We start from the raw sequence: 18,628 nt of genomic DNA, 5'->3' as shown, positions 1-18,628 counted from the left end.
CCTGAAGAGAAAGTTTGTCTCATTTCTGCAAACGTCTTAGTTCCATTTTTTTTTTTTAGAAAAGAAAACTTGAGGAAAAATAAGGAGCTTCTTGTTGATGCCAAGAAAATGCTGTTTTTCTCTTGTTTCTGTCTGAGTTCTTTTTTTGTACTTTGTGCTTTGTAGCTGTCTTCATGCCAGAAGGTTGTCCTAAGCCATCCCCAGTCCAGCATCACATTGTCTGTAGACAGAATATAAACAAATAAATAGAAGGACACATTGTTAATAGAAGCTTATTTGACCCCCTTATTATTTATCACTTATTGCTAAGTCTGCCTTCCATGGTCTTTCTTGTCTGCAGTCATAATGCATTTGATTAGCTGTTGAATAGGTGTTAAAGTCAAGGCACGCATTCACCTGGCAGAAGTAGCCATAGCATCCTCCCGTCAAAAAACCCACCACACTTACATAAGAAATTATGGCACTGCAGTGTAACAGCTGTACCTTACAGTCATATATTACAATTTTTTTTTACTCTATTTTTTTTGAGCTTATGGCTAGTTCTAGTTTAGCGCGAGCTCTTCTCCGGTAGGTGGTGTTCAGCCTCTTACACACGTAAGAGTTGAAATCGCTACAAGTAAACTCTCTATCTGTGAAATTTAATTTCTTCTGAGTGGGCAGGGGGAACCTGGGAGCCACTGTCCTCAGATCTAGGGTGAATTAGCTGAGCTGGCTTTATACAGAGAAAATGAGGGCTTTTTTCTTTTCCCCAAAGCCCTTGGCATCCTTCAAGCTTCTGCCCAAGCGCAGCCTCAGGCGCTCCCTAGTTAGCGACTTCCTTACCTGATGCCACAGCCTTTCCTAAAGCAGTAGTAAAGAATGTATGGCCTTGCTTATACCTGCTATACCACTTGTGCAGCAACAGTCTCAGTAAATAAGCAATCCTGCCCATGCGTCTTCCTCTACTATGTGCAGCAAACCCCTTCCCCAAGGCCAGCGCTCCTAATGAGCTTGCTTCTGCACGGAAACATTTGATGGAATAAAGAAATAAAAGGTGCTATTCGGGAAAGAGCAACACTTTTTTTCCAGCCGGTTGGGGGGTGGGGCGGGGAAGAAAAAAGAAAAAAGTTCGTTCTTGTCGCCTAAAAGTTTTGTCCAGCCTGTGCCAGATGCTGGTATAGCGTAATGCCTGAAAACTGTAGTGCCGTGGGTCTCAGTGTTTGCAAATTGAGGCGACGGTTAAAGTCAAATTCCTTGTATTGGCTGGGGTTTATCTGGGGAGAAAAACTGGTTAACTTCTGTCACCTGTGCAGCAGCCTTCTCAAATGCATTATTTTCCCTTTTCACAGCCAAACAGTATTACTCTCACCTAATAATACAGCCGGTCTACGACTGCAGAGCTTTGCAGCAGAGCTTGGCATTGCTGGGTTAAGAAGAGGCAGTAATTAAGCAATGCTGGGAGCTCTGCACTCCCCCAAAGGCCTGGGCCTTGTGTTCCATTTAGGCAAACATTAATAACTGATAATGAACACCCTGTAATTCCTTATTGCTGAAATATTGCATGCTTTTATGAGAATTCAGTACTTAAAGAGATTGCTGCCTTCCTTCAAAGAATATCTGGGAGGTGTTTGTCCTCTGTACGCAGCTCACTATTTCAGTGTTACAAGGTAAAAGCATTCTTAATGTTAGCATAGTTTTGCATCAGTACAAAGTAAGCTACCCCCCCAACTTCATTGAGTTTGTCAGGTTCCTCTGGTTCTTATTTCTGGTTAATAAATATTTATTGACACTCTGTCTAGAATTTCACTGTCACTATTTTCTCAACTGAGATAAAATTACCTTCTTACTTTTTCTTTCTCTTTCTTTTGTTCTTTCCCTTTCATTCTTTTTCTTTTTTCTTTCTCTCCCTCTCTGTCCTCCTTTTTGTTGCTCACTCTCCTGTGCTGAGATAGCCGAGCATAACCCCCCCTTTTTTTTATCATTTTCATTCAAAATTAAAAAAATGGAACAAAGCTGCAGAGCATTTGCTTCTATTAGAAACACTTGCAAAAATAATTTTGCTTGCACTCTCAGCTTGGTTTCAACACGGGAGGGATGTGCAGGGGACATTAAAAAGGAAAAGCAATTGAAAAGAAACAGACTCCAAACCCTCCATTTTAATATCCTAGATGTGCCTAAGTCATTGGCTTTTAAATATATTTTGGTGTAAAATTTGGCACATTTACAGCCGGTCAGATTTATTTATTTGACTGGCTTACATTTTTCCAGTTGATTTACCTGAGGCAATGTCTGTGTGAATTACTCCACAATGCATTGACTCCAGTGTTCATTAAAGGTAGTTAAGTGATCCTGTGTCTAATATTAAAGCAAACCCCATTAACCTTAACTAGTATCATATCAGCAAAACAAAAAGAACTGAATAAAGCAAAATAGATTGGGTATTTATAGTTCTTGGAAAAGAACCAGCAAACTTACATCAAGCTCCTAATTGTCGTAATAAGCACTTGCTAGTTATCCCCATAAAAAAAGGAGGAGGCTGGGTAAGGGCTGTGTCTCTGATACACTGCTCAAGCCCCACAGGATGGGAGGCGTTGGAGGCTGATGCCACAGAGCATTTCCCACCCGTGCGCCGAAGGGCGTTGCCTGACCCTTCCCCCTCTGCTTTCCTTCCAAAGTCGCCGTTTCCCATTTTAATGGTATTTCTTGCCCCTGTCTGTAAGGGTGCCCTGGGTCTGTCGAGCCCACGTAGGTGAGCAAGCCAACTCCCTTGCTATGAATGAAGAGCCACCAGAAGATCTTAGGGGGATGGAGGTGCCATTTCAGTCAGTGACAGCTTCCACTGGTGCCTGTGCAGCAGATGTTGCCCATGGTCTGCACGGAAAGGAACTGACTGCCGGGACCTCTACTTACAAATCCAGACAGAGGTGCACCAGCAGAAACCCATGCCAAACCTTGACTTCCCCCCACCCCCCGCTTTTGCTTTTAACATCTGTAAGACACATTTCAGATATTCTCAGACCAGGTAGGGATTTTTATTAGAGAAAGTCTTTCCAGCAACACTGCAATAATTTGACTTATATCAAGGTTGAGTAACTCCTTGTCAGGTGTTAAGCTCGTGACCTTTCAAGCCAAACACACTTATACTAACCAGTTTACCATTGGAATGATCAATATCTTGTAAGTGAGAAAGTCTAGACAGATCTTACTTTGTCCTTTGGTATCACTTGTGGCTTTGGAATTGATCATTATATGTGGCTGGGGAAAAATTGCCTATACATTTCATGCTCTGTATTTATCTTGACAAGGTTCTCTAGGATTATATTTTCATAATCTGAATGGCAGTGGAACAGCTGCTCAGGCTGTGCAAGCCCTTCTTATCGGGCTGAATATAAGCTACGGTAATTACTCTTTCTCCTTATGTATTTCTTTTTTAAACAAGCGTGTACTATACAGTAAAATGTATGGTTGGGGCGGCAAGGGGGCACGCTGAGAAGCTTGGAAAATGCTGCTAAAATATATTTCTTTCCATCCACAGCAGCTGATGTAGGCTTGAATTTTATTCTAGATGTAAGCTCATGTCTGAGCACCCATGGTCTCTCAAGCAGGATCCCAACCTACACAGGGAATATGTTGCTTTATTAACAAATCTGTTAGAGTCAAGATGCCCTGAGACTGGAGGCAGTTCAGGAAAACCGGAATAGCCGTTGGTAATACCCAACAGTAAACACACTACTGACTGAAGCCTTCAACCGACCCCTTTGCAAAGAGGTCCCTTAGCGAAACCCGTCCCCAGGGGAAGCAGCCAAGCCATCGCAGGGAGCGCAGCACCCAGCCGGGGACCCTCGCAGCTGAACCACCTGCCTGCTTCAGCCAGCAATCGCAAAGAGCCGTGCCGACGCCAGGCACGGAAGGTGCGTGGCCAACGCGGTGATGGAAGCATTGAAATATGGCCGAGAGATGCGTGCCTGTTTGCTGATGCCCTTCACCGTGGGACAGAGGCAATGGGAAAATAGAGAGGTATCTTGGCGAGAAAAAATGTGCTGCTTTTCTCTTGATTTTTTTTTTTTACAGTGTTAACTATGTTATTTACTAGATGCCTTTTCTAGGCTGTGCTTTTTCTTCTCTCCCCCACCCGTTGCACTTGCAGAGTACTTTCCAACGGGTGTTTCGTGAATTAGCTTCATGCTTTAAAAGAGAAGATTGCTCTGGCAGAGAACAGCAGAGTTGTAAAAGTGTCAAGGTGTTATGAATGTCCTGATGATAGAGCCCAGTTGTTATCTGCTGGGTAGTGAGGGAGGATAGCTAATGATGTGCAGCATGTAAACCGTTTGTTGCTCTAATCCATCTGTGTGGAGAGGAGTGAAAAAGAGGGGCGAAATCCTGGGAAAATTACTTGGACAGCTGGAGATAAAGTGTGTACTGATGGAGTCATCCAGAGGTAGCTGTCAACATGAGCTGTGTTTGCATATAATCCAAGTGATGCACAATGATTCCTTTTGGTATTTTTTTTTATGGGGGTTCATGTGTCTGTGCACAGACCTTAATTACTATCCAGTATCTCTTACCAACTGGGCTCCGGTTTTAAGTGAGGAATGTGATTTTAATCAATTCGTGGCTGGGTGGTGGAGAGAAGTACTACAAACAGACCAAAGCAAGACATACGGATCCCTTTGGAGGACCTGAATTAAATGAGAAGCAGTCATTTTATTAATTCTGCTGTGTTTTATAGATCTTTATATGGAACATTACCCATACAACTTCACTATCTAATTAAAAAGGGCTCTTATCAATTTGCTGGGCAGTTGCTTATGCAAAAAAAAAAAAGAAAAGAAAAAAAGGAGGAAGAAATAATATATTTTTTTTTTGAATCCCAGAAGATCATCTCCCCTAAGGGGGTACACAACAGATCGCCAAACGCCTGGTGAGACTATTTTGGCTGGCTATCTTTACTCTTTTTAAAAAAACTGTTTTAAAAACTGAACATTAGCCAACACCTTGGGAATGAAGTCTGCACTGAGCGCATTGTTCATACGGAAACCGTACGTAGGTCTGGTGCAACGCCCGCGGATATGCGAGCACAGTCTAAATTAGGGGCTTTGTACACTGGATTTACACGATCCCTCCTGGCAAACCAGGCACCCTTTTCCTTGAGCTGGCGTTACCCTTGAACAGTGGTGGTTTGAGCAGCTCTGTAATGTTCTTAGCGGGGATTCAGAAACGCGTGCGCTGCTTGCGGGCGAGAAACGCGTAAGCTTTTTGCAAAGGGAAGAGAGAAAGCGAGTGCACGGGAGCCACGCCAGTGCCGACTCTGATCACCACATCAACACGTAACTAACGGCCTTAAAATGGACTTTGCCTTTTGCAGGCAGCCTGAGAGGAAGGGCAGGAGAGATGGGGAAAGGTGATGGAAACGGGTAGCGCCTTTCTGTACGCAGCCCTCTGCGCGTTGTGCTGCTGCCTGGTTTATGTGCGGGTTGCAGCTGAAGCTTTCCCAGCACCCGAAAAGCAGCGTCACAAGAAACCAAGCAGGAGGGAAGGGGGAAAAATGTCTTCTAAACCCCTTGTACCTCCATAAACCCTTACTTTATGTGGCGTATTGGATTTTACAAGCACGGAGTCTGCTGGGAGCTGTCTGCCGAGCACACAGTTAGCAGTGATTGAACACCAGCATTTTAGCATTTTGACTTAAATCCAGTGTAAACTTGTAAGTGAACTGCTGGCCTGGGCTCGGTCTCTGGTGGACAGCAGTCAGCAATGCATCACAGGCTGCGCAGCCCACGGAGCGCCCGGCCGGCAGCCGCGGGTCACAGTTCAAAAGAAGCCTGAAATTTTGCTTCGATGGATCCTGAATTACCTCTTATCATAGAGAAGGCTTTATTTCTCTCCCTCTCTTTCCCTCCCAGCATTGAGCCGGCGTGGCTGGAGAAGAGAGGAGGAAGGGAGCCAGCACTGAGACCATCTTGAACGTACCCGGACTACAAACAAACCAGAAGTATTTTCCTTCCAGCAAAGCTGTTCCTTTAATCTTTATGAGCAGGAGAGATTCATGCATTACAGAGGCACAAAAATGAAAAGGGAAGGGCGGGTGGGAATAGCTGCATTAGAATTAAGCCCTGTTTTTAATAAGACACCTGTCAGACTTATTGTTAAAAATATGGAGAAAGGCTCCCCTCAGAAATAATAACATTGCAGCAAGGTTAGTTATAACACAGTGAGTCCTGTCAACAGCCGCAATTAGTTGTTGTTTACCATCGAGCGCAATAGCTCTGCAGCATCGGGGTTGTATGGACGTTGCGTGTTGTTTCAGCCCCAGCCGAGGGCTCACAGCTAATCCTCTCCTCCAACACAGCGCACAGCCGAGATGGGAGATTCTTCCCCGCAATCACATTACTTTCCTAATGACACTATCACCCAACCAGGGATTAAGTGCTGCTTTACAGTCAATGAATGGTGTCAGCAGGTTTAGGCTGCTAAACAATTAAAGGGTCAATTTACGGTGTGTTAGTGGGTGGGGGTGAAGGGCAGGGGAAGGGGGATGACTGGCAAGGAGAGCCCCTGATAAACTAGAGCTGTCAGAGCGCCCTACCCTGCAGGGGCGACTATTTCTGTCAGCTGGCTATTAGAAGGCATCCTTCGCCATCGCAATTAAGCCCCTCTGCCGGGGCCAGCGTGCCGCTGCTGTGGCTACCCGGCGGAAATCCCCTTCTCCGGCGGCTGCCAACTGCGACGTGGTATTTGTAAGTCACCCGGCACTGGTAGTTAAACTCAGACCACAGAATTAATTTCATTTATGCCTTCAGCCAGATTTCAAAGTAAGGCTCTGGAGACATAGGAGAAATTAATTTATTAAAAAGCAATAGCTTGATAATGCACATGATGATAGAATAAATGAATCTGTTCAATATCTTATAAAACAGTTGGCAATCACATAATAGAGCATTCATTGTCAATTTAGTAGCTTGTCTCATTATACTCTGCAAATAGTAGTAAAATGGTGTATTATTCATGAACCAACATGCTTTAATTACTTTTAGTGCACATTTATTTTTTCAAATGTAATATGAGTTAGATTCATTTATAACTGTAACTCAGCTTATGAATCTTGAAGCAGTAACACAAACTGGAAGAGAAATTTTATGAGCACAGGAATCGGTTTCTTGGAAGTTTGTAACATTTTTATATGCTGTGAAAGCAGGTCCTAAAAGGCCAACCTCAGATATCATCTCCAAGTTGGATTATAGCTGATAATACTTTAATAAATACAATATTATTATTTGATAATTTAATCAGATGTAATTTCATGTTTCATCATTTGCTAGGGTTTTTTTTTTCCTTGCCATAAAGCAAATCCCTATATCTAATATAGTTTATTTGTTGGCTTTACAAACAGAAATTGTCTTGTTACCACTCCCTCCCTTCTCGGCTTCCCACACACACACTTTTCACCAGCTTAATTTGCTATGAAGGTCTCGCGTACATACAGCCAAGGTCAGTGAAAGTCCACTGCTCATTTCAATTAAAATGTTTGCAAGGATTTATAAGTAATTAACTGATCTTGCCTATAATAACATGTTTCCTTAAGTCGGTCTTTCCACTACTAAGTATAATGTTGCAGCACATTGTTGATTTCTATGTACCTAGATAAAAAGAGCACTGTAAAATAAGATGACTTAAAAATGCAATTAAAGTGTAAATCTTTACACCCATTAACATTTAGGGTCCATTAGATTACTTTGTCTTTTACAATATTAAATGCGAAGATGTTTTGCTTTTGTTCTGTAACAGTATATTCTAGTTCTATTTATAATACAAATGTAATTTAGCTCCCAATAAATCTTAGCTTTAATTGGTTATTAAGTATGTGCTACCATGTCATAAATTTCAACCACAGAATTTCTTTCTCTTCCTGTTCATCTCTATGGCTTTGTGTTCTGGGGTCAGGTACAGGGTTTCACACCATTGTAAATATTTAGCCTGCCTGAGCATCCCCCCCGAGAACTTGAACAGGGTCACCACCCTAACGCTGAGGCCTTCAGTAGGTGCTGGGAGGGAGCAAGAGCTGGCTTTCGCCCCCCTGGGAGCAGAATCCAGCCTCGAACCTGCCCACAGGCGATGCAGCCATTGAGAGTAATGGTTACCCCAGGTGTGAGGCTGAACTTACACAGAAACTTCATCTGACTCTCTGCCCAAGGAGGAATGCTTTTGCGATGTATTTACTCTCTTCACAGTGACTCGAGGAGCGTGTGGCTGGCCTCCGGCATGGGGTCTGTCTCTCCTGGGCAGGAGATGAGGTCGTGGCCTGATGTACGGCCAACGCTAGAGCTTTGGCGCTAATAAAGGTTGCAGAGGGTCTAAATCAGGGCCGAATTTCACTCTCTTGTCCTTGACATTATCTTCTGCTTTGAAAGGTGTCCAAACTATGGCTACACAATCATGACTCTTTTCCTCAGGCCTCAGTAAGCACAATTTAGACTAGTTTTTATTGGTCACCAAGGATGAGTTTCTAAGGTGTTTTAGATTCAGGAACTGGGGTAATAGCATTGTGAGGGCATGGCCCAGTTTCCTTTGTAATCCTGATTTCAGTTCCCAATAGTAACCTGAAGCCATGACTCTTTAATCCTTAATTCCTGCCACAATTAACATCTCATATTCAGGAGGACTTCTCTGAGATTTGGAAGGAAATCTGTCCCCAGCTAGGTCAGCCCTAGCTGGCCTCTTTACTAAATGGGAAGGGATCCTTTTCAGCTTGAGTCAAATACAGTAACACCTCATTTAATGGGGCAACCGAGCAGAGAATCTGTTAGCCGGCTCCGGTTGGGTGCAGTACGAATCAACATCCTTGCAATTAGAGCTAGTGAGGAATGCAAGCACACAAACTCATAAGCTACTAATGAACTATTTGAGCAATTCTACAGGTATTTGTATAAGGCTGAGACAGCATCCTCAGCTGAAGAGCTACCCCCTCCTATGTATTCCCAAGCAAGCTTTAACTGAAGTGAAATTTCTTTATGTAAATACAGGCAACGCTGAGACACCCGCATTTTCTGCCATCGCCGCTGTGCTTGTGGCTTTGGGGTCGTGCTGGCAAACCAATGGGGCCTGTTCTGCTGTGACTTCATTGCACGTCAATGCCTACAAATCTCAGTTTGCTGTCCCCTCACCAACATTTTTACACTTGTGAGTGCACACCACCGCAGGTGAATGAGAAAACAGATTTTTTCTTCCCTTTTCCAGCACCTCTATACCATCTTGCCCAATTCACTGTTATCCTGGATTTGCTCATCTTCATTTGCACAACCCTGCACTAAATCCCGTCTGTCCGTCCCCCTGTAGGATAATCTCAAAGAGCACCTCAGCTGAGCATGTCATCCCTTTCTATAGGTCACAGCAAGTGATTTCCAGGGCAAACCCATCTTCACCAAGAGCCCAAGCATGTCAGGCTGTGACCAAGGGCAGCTGAGGTACAGCAGCAATCCTACCTGCACCCCTACGGCAGCGGTTCCCCTACTCCTTCTGGCAGGTCAGAAGGGCAAGGTGTAAGGGTAAAGCTGTGGTTTACACCACCACTTCTCAAATGTTCTTGGGAGCTACCAACACTTTATACGAACTATTGCCTTGCTCTTGTCTGATTCTGCTTTATACCTTGTTGGCAAAAACCCCCAAAAGCTGAAACCAGGATGGTGCCCTGTGTGTTGAAGTACTAAAGCAGCTAAAGTCCCCAAAACCTGAGTTAAAAATGCCATTGCACAAATAGGCATTCACTCTTAAGCCCTGCAGGGGCTGTTGAAGGCATCAACCGTGCTTACCCCAGACCTCATGCACCACCGTACTGCGTGGCATGCCATAGGGAGAGCTGAGCAGGGCTTAAGATTTAAACTGAGACTTTATATGAGCTTATTATTTCACTGTGTAAATTGCATATGGAGCACTTGAAGTGGGCAGACTTTAACAAATACAGAAAATAACCACCCCAATTTGTCTTCAAAATAAATAAAGAATAGAATGAAAAACCCATCCATGATGATCAATTGAACTACACTTCAAACTTTTACCGGCAAATTGGCCAGTCAGTCATCTAAATATTTGTTTTTTGTCCATGAACAAGTAGAAATTACAAAAAAATTAAAAGAAATCTTTTTTTCCAGAGCATGAGCCACAGTCTTTGCCTCAGTGGTCTTATTGGCTGATTAATCCATATGTTTACTGCACTTTGAATGAAATACAATAGTTCCATCTGGATAACCTGATTAGTCTTAATTTCCTAAGTTTTATATCAGTCCCCTGGTTTTTGAACCCTTTGGCAATTTACAATACTCAAATACTTTCTCATTTGCAGAGCAGTTGTTCACATGGATGCCATTACTCCTAAATGTGAGATTAATGGCATCTTTTGTACGGATCCACATTCACAGACACACGCCTTTGAATATATGTATATACATGTACAAAAATGTGTTTATATTTACATATATCTCTCTCACACGCACATTCATATATACATAAACACTTGACTATATTATTTGCTTTAAAATGCTTTTGTTTCTCTCCCCAGTGTCTGCATCTTGAATCCCTGGAACCTGACTATTGCTGAATCACTTGGACCATAATTCTGGACCTGGCCACGGCTATTTCTTTTACTGTTTTCTCCTCTGCCCCACCATCACTATGCCCTCTGTCTGAAGCCATGCCAGCAGCTTTTTTCTTCAGATGAAGAAAGAAAGGCATTCAGTTTTTCATCCTTTGTCTCAATTTTTTTTAAACTAATATTTTTGTTGGATGCCTGCTTGCCTGGTTGGTTATTTTGTACATTAGATTTAGCACAGAATTCTCTACTCTTTTATGACGCATACTTTTCAGTTTGACATTTGAGATCTGTATCTCATGGTTAGCAAAGCTGAAATATCTTTCTTTTTGCAGTTTTCCAAAGAGTCCTCCATATTTAAGCCAAGAAGAACCTGAAAATTAATACAAATGTAACAAAGCAAAAAAGGTGTTATTCAGAACTCGGGATGAGCAGACATCAGGTCAGATGCTCAGTGCTGAACCTGCTCCAGTTTGCTTTGAAACATCCATTCGTGTATGTGGACTTGACAGTAAAATGCATAAGCATGGATCTCCTCAAGAACTCCTAAACCAACCCATTCATAGTTAAATCTGCAACCACAGTCAACTTTCCGGAATCACATTGGTGGCTGTCACAAAATTTATTTGCAAACTTCCTTAAAGTGTGTGCCTTACGTAGATCATTGCACATTGTCATGGCTTATGAGGATATAAAATACAGACAGAACCTCCTATATACCACTAACCACTAGGAAACTAAGTTTTCAGCTTTTGTTGACTGCCCTAAGTTAAGAATCAATGACTTGAGCTTTCTTAAGTTTGGAAATCTGAATACCTCTGCAAAAGGCAGTAGGTGAAACAAACAAGCAAAAAGCTCCATAATGTTAGAAACTGCCTTGAATGTTTTACAATGTTCACTGAACTAGCAAGAATGTCTTCCAGTCCTCCTTAAAATTAGTTCTTGGCTCCCAATATCTGTTAACATATTTGATATACTTTCCCTGATGACCCTGGATGTGTCTGGAGGTCGGTGCTCCAGAGTTCCTGGCTATCTTTATTGTCCCTAACTCTCTTTCTTTCCAAGCCTCTTCTGTGCCAACAAAAATATTTCTAGTTCTTCTATCTTCAGCAGCTCGCTCTATCAATGCATAACAGATGGACAGTCTTTTCTGCCGAAGAGCAGGACCAACTGCTTTTACTGGCTGACAATGGGCTGGGTGAGTGTGTTGAAGTGATTGCAGACCAGGATAAATAAAAGCGTTGCAGAGAACAGGACAGCATCTTAAAACTAGTCATGACAAGGGTTTGCAAGGCAATTTAATAAAAGAACCATGTGAGCAAACATTTGCACTTGAAAAACCTCTCCTCTCTGCAAGTATTTTGTTGGGTGCGTTTTTTGTTTGCATTTTGCAGATCTTTCTGAGGTCGCCGCTGAGCCCCTTCCTCACCACTTCCCACCACCAGCATGTCTCAAGATCCACCAGAGCCTCCCTCAGGTGTGCTTGTTTTCTGTGCTTTTCTTGAAGTTTTACTTCTTGACATCTGTGGCTGAAATCTCATCCAACTTTGCTGCTTCCTGGTCCCGGTGCCAGCTCTTCTCGCAGGGAAGGGTTCTCTGTTTGCCAGGGCAGATCCCGGGGCATGGCACTGACTGTCGGCTTTTTTCCTTCCCTTCTGCTGTCCCTACCGCTGAAGCTGCCACTTATGTCTAAACCCAAGCATATGCCATCAATGAACCTCTCATATTCATTGATCTTCCTGAGCACATCAACCTGTCTCTCTAAATCTGCACTCTGATTTTTCAAGTAATAGAAAGAATCCCTCTGGATAACCACATAATCATCTCCTTTTGGCTCCTGATCAGGCTGCCTCGCTCGTTCTTGCTCTCTCTCTCTCTCTGTTCTGGACTAGGGAGGTGATAAAACCGCTGCCTTCCCATTTCAGTCTTCTGCAAGGCTTCCTGGGTGCCCCACCAGACTCTCTTGGCTTCCAGCTCTTTGAAGATGAATGAATAATATTCCTCTGGGTTTCTATTATCTGCAAAACACCAATTAAACAGAACCAGCAACCAGAGATAAAAGTCTAGCCTTGGCGAAATCCACGGCAAAAAGGACGCAGAAAGTTGAGATTATTTCAGGTGCGCAACTGATGGCAAGTTAGAGATGCAGAGCGGGAGGCGGGGGGAGATGCCAGGTATCGCTGTCCTTATCAGGGCTCAGCTACCCATGGAATATATCTGTAATTGCTATGGGACTACAAGCTAATTATTATATAATTATATAATTATATATAGCTATTTATATGAGGGGAAGAGGTCAAATTTAGCATATTACCATAAATTCATAAATCAGGAGCTTTATTTTAAATTCTTTGACTGTGTGGCCTTTGATCTTTGAACTGTTTGGTAACTTCAAGCATCATTACCCCATAATATGCCAGAATGTGCAATTAATGTAAGTACAATTACATACGGTATGTTATCGGTATCGTGTTTAATGCAACTGGTCTGTGAATTTGTATACTCTGAATAATAATTAAATCCAGGTTTAATTATTGATTTTTTAAAAATGCTTTTAATATTCTGATACTGATGCAGCTAAAAATCAAACAGCGTAAATATAACATGAAACTGTACAGCTATTAGGCTAAAATGTGACATTATCCATCCATCTTTGCTTTTTCCTTTGCACCTACCAGTATAGCACATAAGTGATATGATTTATTTATTTTGTTTATTTAGAATTAAATAATAAATAAAAAGACTCCTGCGCAAGGCTCTAGAAACCCTACCGCACCATTAATAATGTGATGCGATCCCAGCCGCATTAGCGTAATCCTTTCGGCAGGAATTCAGCCAAGTCCCCTCCAGAAGCGCCCTCCCGCCCCCTGGCCGAGCGGGGCAGCAGCCCCGCAGCCCGCTCCAAACGAGACATCTTTTGCCGTGGGGCTGGAAGATGCCCAAGTGTGGGTTATTTCTGACCGAGACCTGGTCCCCATCTCGTGGGGAGGGTTTGCTGCCAGCTATCCCCTCCCTCCTCCAGCAGCAGGAGCCGGGCTGGGGACCACTGCTCGTCGCAGCAAAAGGGTCACATATGAGCTCCCAGCAGCCACTATCCCCGCTCGGCCATACAAACCACGTAGCACTTAATGAGAGCTTATTCATTTAATTTATTCACACTTATGTCTTTATCAGGGCCGCCTTTGAGGCCCTGCCGAGGGCCAGCGCGCTCTCCCAGCTGTGGCAGTGGCCCTGCGGGCCGGGCGCAGCATCTCCAGACCCACGGCGGGGCTGTGCCGTGCGTCCCGTCGGCGCCAGAGCCTCCGAGCAGAGAGCCGACGTGGGGACCTCATCTCACATTTGACAGGCCTTCAAGGCTTCCAGATTTCACAGGCATAGGGTGCAGGACTGCAAAATGTGTGCTGGCCCCGCAGAGCAAAGCACTGCAGCGTGTGCTTAAACATGGGCGTGTGAGGGTACGCTCTGACCGGGATTATTTATGTGCTCGGCACGTGGGAAGATGTTTCTCTAGGTTACTGCCATAGTAACTTCCCTACGTTCAGCATGGTCTGAGACTGAGTTTGGTGTATAAGACAAAGTGGATGCCTGTATTTTTATCTCTTTGTTTAGGTATTAAATTGTCATCAACTCTTTTTTTCTTTTTTTTCTTTTTTTTTTGTTTTTTTTTTTGTTTTTATTTTTTGCTATGGTATTTTATTGTTGTCTGTCACAGCCAGCAAGATAACTGAAGAGATAATTTCTTCTCAAGTGAAGTGAAATGGAAATAGCATCTGTCTACAAAAATCAATTTAGAAACTACCTATATAGTTTTGGTCTCAGACAATGGGTATTTCCAAAACCATGACTTCTAAAACCCTTTGAGTGTAAAAAGAAGAAAAAAAAATAATACCTGGATGTGAGCTATCATCCATCAATCAGGAAAACTCACTCAGACTCAGATGCATGAGCCAAAATGAACTTCAGATTGAAATGGATGGGAGACAGGCTACGTTGTCTGATTTGCTTGGGTTACTTCATTATTAATCTCTTTGCTTCCATTTATTTTAATGATCATAGCCAAGAAAGTCTCATTTATGAGGACCACTTTTTTTTTTTTTTTAAAGAACTACTGTATGCCACGATGGAAACACACAGTGCGCTCTTTTTCTTCACAACTGCCAGGAGTAGGGCTGCTTTCCTTACAACTAACTGCTCCAATTGTATGTAAAACACATGCTGGTGCCTTGACCTGTGGAAAGGGGAGGACCTTGGCCCCACAGCATTTGCATTCAGGAGCCCAGCCGCGTCCCCAGTATTGCACCCCTCTCCGAGGGGGTTCCTCCCTGCACTGCACTAGCAGGCAGTGAGAAAACTCTGGGATTGATAAGGGAAAGGTTAAAAAACAGAGTTTATTGGAATAGATGCTAATGAGCCTGGCCTTCCTATCTGGGATAGAGGATGAGAGAGATTTGCTTCAAGCTTGCTTTGCCTCATCACTGTCGCTGCACCTCCAGCACAGCCACCTCCTTCTCCTTGTGTCCCATCCAGTCCCCCCCCTAACAAACTCAGGCGGCCGAGTGGGTTTTCCTAAATGAGATACACCTAATTAGTAGCTAGTCGTAGACTTGCTGATCAGACAGATTTTCAGCCCTTTTTTTATTACCCGACATATGCATCTGTAGCGCATTTTTACAAGTAAATATACACATTTCATTAAAAGCCCCATCTCCTCTGCTGCTTCCATCGCTTTGTTCTGTAAAAGACCCTTGTAAGTATTCTTGTTTATTCCCTCAGCCAAAAGGAAAAAAAAAATCACTTCCATTATTATATTAATGCAATTTCAACTAATTAACGAATGATTTTCCGGAGCTATATTTATAATCCACGGTGAGCATGCATAGCAGTGGGGTGAAGCATCATTCACCTTGCAGCTTCTTATGATCAGTAAGCGAGTGGGAGCTTCATCTGGTTTGACTTGGTGAGGGAAGCCTGGCTCAAGGCAAGTGTGGAAAGCTGCACTGCTGGTATGGGAAGGAAACCTTGTGTCAGGGAGCAAATGAAACCCTGTGTGTGCCTGGGGCTGGCAGGGACCCTGGGAGGGAGGCGAGCAGGAGGGCTGCAGCACCTTGGGGGTATTGACCATGTGCGGGGCTGGGGCACTTGGGGTTTGCTCCCAGGGCAGCACGAAGGGAACTGGGGACCACCAGGCAGCTTCAAAGCCTGGGGGTGAATTCACCATACCTGCCAGCTCACCTGGGCAGCAGGTAAGCCCAGTGGTACCCGCTTTGCAGTCACACAAGCTGAACTCCCATAGAAAGAGTGTAAATGCTTTGCCCAAAGTCACACTGCAAATCACCAGCAGGGCCGGGATTAAACCCCTGAAGCTTTTTCCCAGTCTCTTTCTCCAAATGCCATAAATACTTTGCTACAGGAGCAGTATTTTGAAGTCTTGCAGGGCTCTGATGCATGCAGATATCTCAGTCAAACTGCAGTACTATGTGCCTTCATAGGCTGCAAAAATTAGGCATACATAAACATTGCTAACGCCTCTCTGCAGGGCAGCGGGTACTTGCACTTTGGTACATCTGCCATCAAATTTGGTAGCTCAAGTTTAGAAAGAATTCCTTTCTTACTCTAACCTGGAAGATCCTACTACTTTCCCTTCCTGTGACTGTAAAATTTGTTCAGTCCCTTAAGGATAACTGCTGAAGCAACACCTAACGAATTCCACACCGTGTCCAGAAACAAAGACATGTGCATGGCGCAATGCAATGGCTGGTCTGAATCAAGGTCATTTAATACGAGACAGGTAACAGTCCCCACACTACCAGCAGCAGAGAAATGCTGCCACTGCGATGGCTGGAGGCATCGAGCCTCTTCTTGTGAGCTCTTATTCACCCAGATGCGAAGCCCCTTGTTAACCTTCATAACATCAGCCACCTTATTTTGCTTCTTAAAGCATCAAAAAGCCTGTTCATATAAACAGACAACGGTATGCTTCCCCCCAGTGACCTTGCACTCTGGGTGCTCTGCAACAAGAGCAAAAGAGAGGGGAAAATGTTGTCAGTTTGGTGCAAACTGGATTAGGGGAAGGAAATAGCAGCAAGCTACACTTCTATACAGTTTTATCATCTAGGGTCATACAATTAAGGACAAAATTATGCTTGCCGAGACAGAAGTGTGAGTTTCTTTAGACAGCAGTATCTGGAGAAAGAGCATTAGTGTAATTCATCTTGGCTCACTCACGGTGAATCATACAGACGGCCTCCCCCTCCACCCCGGGAAAGTTTGGGCAGGATTTGGGCAGCTGTGGGAGCTGCCAAATTCCTCCTGTGAGGAAATCCCTGGAGCCCCATGTGCTCGCTAAAGCTGTCATGATGGGGACAGCCCTGCCTGTCCCGTGCGTATAATGAAATAAATGCTTGGTGCTGGGAACAGCTGCAGCGCAGAGGGAATCGGTGGGACAGGACTCTTCAGCAGTGGGAATTTTCTGCCTTTGGGGGTGGAGGGGTTCTGTCATTTTGCCAGGATGAAAAGGAAGAAGCAGATTTATGGCTGACTGTTGAAAGGCACAAAGCAGCTCTTGTGGAGGGGAGCACGACAGGAAAGGTAGCCCCATGGCAATGGATCACTGCATGCAGGGCAAAGGAGATGGCCAACATATGGGTGAAGCAGCTAAAGGTGAAGAATAAATGCAATTTATCACATGCTTCAGCTATTAGTTTTGCAGCTGATCATGTGGCTGTTATAACCATGTGTCTGCATGCACAACGGAGGTGTGGAAGGTTTTGTCAAATTCTAAATTTAAAGAAACTTGAGACTGGTCAGGTTTCAATTAGAGTAGATATAAAGAGTTGGCCGAATGTTTTAGTTACTTTACAGGCTGGTCTTTTCCTTTCCTTTCCTTTCCTTTTCTTTTCCTTTCCTTTTCTTTTCTTTTCTTTTCTTTTCTTTTCTTTTCTTTTCTTTTCTTTTCTTTTCTTTTCTTTTCTTTTCTTTTCTTTTCTTTTCTTTTCTTTTCTTTTCTTTTCTTTTCTCTTCTCTTCTTTTCCTTTTCTTTTCCTTTTCTTTGTGTGTATCATGGGTTTGGCAAAGCTTTGCAACAGAGCATTCTTCTAAGAAAATCCACAGCCTGCCTAGCATACCTCACACATACTGTACCCAGAGTCTTACAACATGAGATTTACAATCTCCTAGAAAGGGAGAGGCTCATTTAAGAACAGGCCATTACACAGAAACATCAGGAAAAGCTGGAGGAAGAGGAGAAATAGTTTAAGTATTGCTAAGCACCATCCACGATTACGAAGGAAGCGTCTACAAGCTGCCAGCTGAAATTGCAGCTCTACCATTTGGTGCTCCGTTTTGTAGGTTTTAACTGAGCGTTAACAATCATTGTATAATTGAACACCTCATTCAGTTCATTAGCTGATGGCTGTGCAGTGCTGTCAATGTGCAAAGTGCAAGCCAGGTGCTAAGCATTATCATTATTTGTTTCCTCCCCAGCATTTAAACCCTTGGTGATTCCTGACTGCTGGAGATGGAAGCAGTTTGCTTTGCATGGGAACGATGAGGACACATATGACCATGATTGAAGCATCACATGTGGCCCAGATGATTGTTCCTCACTTGGAATGATGTGGTTGGTGCTCTTTGCCCTTCTCTAAGAGAAAGGACATCCCTTCAATACTCCCTTCTGACTCTTCCTGGTACTGCTCATCCCTCTCTCCTGCCAGTTTTCTTGCTGGAAATCCCAGCTAACCACAGTGGTTTTGCACTCCCCAGCCCACCACTGTGTCTACTGTGGTAAAAGCTGGTGGTGCTTATTGAAGTATGACCTCCCCTAGACCTCTCCCACCCACTGAATGCTTTGCAAACTGTAACTTCAGGGAAGCTCAGAACAAGAGAAGTAGCCCAGGAAGGTCAACTGGTGGAAGGAGGCTGAGTATGAGGGAAAGGTCCATCCAGCCTGGGATGGGGCCTCTCCCAGAGGCAGCCGAGCACCATGTTGAACATGGAGAAAGTCACATTTGCCTCCTAGAAATGCCAGTGCTGCAAATTGTGGTGCTTCTCTCTTCCTTCTGTTCATCT

General features: G+C 43.8%; 1 protein-coding gene across 1 annotated transcript in view; it reads right to left on the bottom strand.

Moving 5' to 3' along the window:
- Window positions 1–111: 111 nt before the first annotated feature.
- Window positions 112–18,628, bottom strand: part of MAF (MAF bZIP transcription factor) — a 191,965-nt gene continuing 173,448 nt past the window's right edge. The window contains exon 3 of the mRNA XM_075101327.1: window positions 112–220. The gene's annotated coding sequence lies outside the window, so the exon portion shown is untranslated. The remainder of the gene's footprint in view (window positions 221–18,628) is intronic.

The sequence above is a fragment of the Phalacrocorax aristotelis genome, chromosome 8 (genome assembly GCF_949628215.1).
Source record: "Phalacrocorax aristotelis chromosome 8, bGulAri2.1, whole genome shotgun sequence".
Lineage (NCBI taxonomy): Eukaryota > Metazoa > Chordata > Aves > Suliformes > Phalacrocoracidae > Phalacrocorax > Phalacrocorax aristotelis.
The sequence above is the reverse complement of the archived record's forward strand: the minus strand, read 5'-3'. Positions and strand labels throughout refer to the sequence as shown.